The sequence below is a fragment of the Nyctereutes procyonoides genome, unplaced genomic scaffold (genome assembly GCF_905146905.1).
Source record: "Nyctereutes procyonoides isolate TBG_1078 unplaced genomic scaffold, NYPRO_anot_genome, whole genome shotgun sequence".
Taxonomy (NCBI): domain Eukaryota; kingdom Metazoa; phylum Chordata; class Mammalia; order Carnivora; family Canidae; genus Nyctereutes; species Nyctereutes procyonoides.
This window is the reverse complement of record NW_026575041.1, coordinates 23,836,311-23,839,079: the sequence shown is the minus strand read 5'-3', so window position 1 is coordinate 23,839,079 and position 2,769 is coordinate 23,836,311. Positions and strand designations below refer to the sequence as shown.

Genomic DNA, 2,769 nt, shown 5'->3' with positions numbered 1-2,769 from the left:
TGGATTAAAAGTAAAGACTATATTTTATTTTCTTATTGAATCTAACAAGATGACTTTAAGGTCTCATTAATTTACACCATGAGCAGTTTAAGAGAGTTCCTTTTTAATTGCTTCCACATAAAAGTTTGTGAGAGTAAAGGAATCTACCTCAATGATTTGAGTATTAACCTTACTTCAGAAAATAGGTTGCTTATTCTGCTAGTAACAAGTTAGATCAAGTAGAAGGAGATTGAAAAATATCAACAACCCACAGAAACTCTGTCCACATGAGTGAAGTAAAATATAAACCAAAAACCAGAGGCCACTCTGATCACATTATAACAAATAAGCAAACAAATAAATGTAAGTATAATATTTGGGGGTTATTTATTTATGAGATTTAGTAATTAGGACATATTTTGGTATGAATTCGCCTATAGACTGACTTTGGTAAATGATACTCAGTATGTCTGATCTAATTGATTTCAAGAAGCTTAAACTTTTCCACCTTAACAATATAATCATGGCAGATGAAATTGAGCATTAATTATCAGCAATCCATCCAAATATGGTAAGAGCAGAAACTATGATTTGAGGCAGTTTTTAAACATAATGAGAAAAGTTTGGAACAAAATGCCATAAAAAAATCCTTTAAAGTTTCTGAGTTTATCTTATTATTACTAGTTCTTTATTGTTCATTCATTTAATAAGGAAAGATGATAGGTTCTAAGACAGCTATGTCAAAAATTAAATATAAATGGGAACTGATTCCTAAGAATAAGTGTAAACTGGCTGTATCTTATTATGATATGATCCAAATCCTGGACCCCCCTATAGTAATAAAAATACCCCCCCCCGAATCTGTAACACTTACTTTATGCAAATTAGCATCATCTTAAGTGCTTTATATATGATTAGGTCTTTTAATTTTCAAAATAGCCTTTTGAGGTGTTTATAATTACTATACTCATCTTATAGATGAGTACAAAGGATTAAGTAATTTGTCCAAATTTAAAGGTGTGATGAATATCCTAAAGACCTATGTTATCTGCCCATATCAATTCTCTATATTGACTTAGTGTAACTGATCCAGTCATAAAGGCATACAAGTCTGCACAAATATCTATCTGGATAGCCCAAACCTTCATAATTACATGTATTTTTAAGCAAATAACATCCATTTTGCCAGAAAACTGACTTAAGACTAGAGGAAATTTCTATCATAGGAGTAGTGGAATTCATCTCTGGCCAACACTATGAAATTTTTATTTTGAATCCTCAACTATCCATAGAAGAACTTGTATTGGTTATGGGGACACATTTAGGAATTTTACTAGATTAAAAAATATATATATGTATATATGTATGTATATATGTTTTAAGCATATATGTATATATGTATATATATATTTTAAACATATATACATACATAAATCATAAATATATATTTATTCTTGTACTGCTATTCAACTCAACTCCCTTTTTACAAAGATAAACTGTAATTTGCTCATCCTACATGTTACAAGTTGCCATCAGCCAATAAAAATTAGAGTGCATTTAATCAACTAGTCCTTAGAAATGAAGAGAATTTGCCAAGATTTGGGACAAGTTGCTCTAAGATGGAAGCAGGATTGCCTTCAGATTTTTAAGAATTACACTTTAGATGGTGCCATTGGGCAACAGTTGTCCACAAAGAGTTTCCAAATCATAAACTGAAAGGACCCACAGTAATTATGAAAGGACCCACAGTAAATATAATTCAATATATAGAATATTAATATATTAATAAATATTTACTATATATTAAAATATATACAATAAATTAATATATATTATCTGTAAAGGAAAGAATGGCTGAAAATATCTGACTAAACAAGGATAGGACCAGCTCTGTTATGAAATCATTGTTAAAATACATCCCCATTGGTCAAATTCTACTAAGTAGAGGATAAGATAGGAAAGCTAATAATAGAGAATCCTTTTAAAATAGTATTACAGTTATGCATTCTCTCTGAAAACTGATTACATCTTTCATTACTTAGAGATAGATGAAAAAGAAAGTGCCAACAGGAGCACAGTTTGCATCGCGGCGCGGCGGAGCAGGCGGTGGGATCTCGCCGGCCGGCTGACCAGTCCTTTCTCTGCCTTGCTTGTTTGAGCTTCCCCGGAATTCCAAATGGCTGGCGCTAAGGCGGGAAGGACTCCGGAAAGGCCAAGACCAGGGTGGTTTCCCGCTCACGGAGAGCCGGCTTGCGTTCCCGGTGGCCCGTATTCATCGACACCTGAAATCTAGGACGCCCAGCCACGGACCGGTGGGGCGCTGCCGCTGTGCACAGCGCAGCCCTCCGGGGGTACCTCCCCGCAAAGGTGCTTGAATTGGCAGGAAATGCATCGAAAGACTTGAAGGTAAAGCGTATTACCCCTTGTCACTTGCAACTTGCTATTCGTGGAGACGAAGAATTGGATTCCCTCATCAAGGCTACAAGTGCTGATGGTGGTGTTACTCCACACATCCACAAATCTCTGATTGGGAAGAAAGGACAACAGAAGACTGTTTAAAGGACGCCTGGATTCCTTATTATCTCAGGACTCTGAATACTCTTAACAGCTGCCCAGTGTTGGTGATTCCAGTGGACTGTATCCCTGTGAAAAGCACAATTTTGCCTTTTTGTAATTCTATTTGAGCAAGTTGGAAGTTTAATTAGCTTTCCAGCCAACCAAATTTCTGCATTCGAGTCTTAATCATATTTAAGTGTTACTGTGGCTTCAAAGAAGCTATTAATTCTGAAG

At 35.2% G+C, this 2,769-nt stretch overlaps 1 pseudogene; it reads left to right on the top strand.

Annotated features, from left to right (window-relative positions):
* The first annotated feature begins 2,027 nt into the window (after positions 1–2,027).
* LOC129506614 (histone H2A.Z-like) lies at positions 2,028–2,538 on the top strand (annotated as a pseudogene).
* The last annotated feature ends 231 nt before the right edge of the window (positions 2,539–2,769 follow it).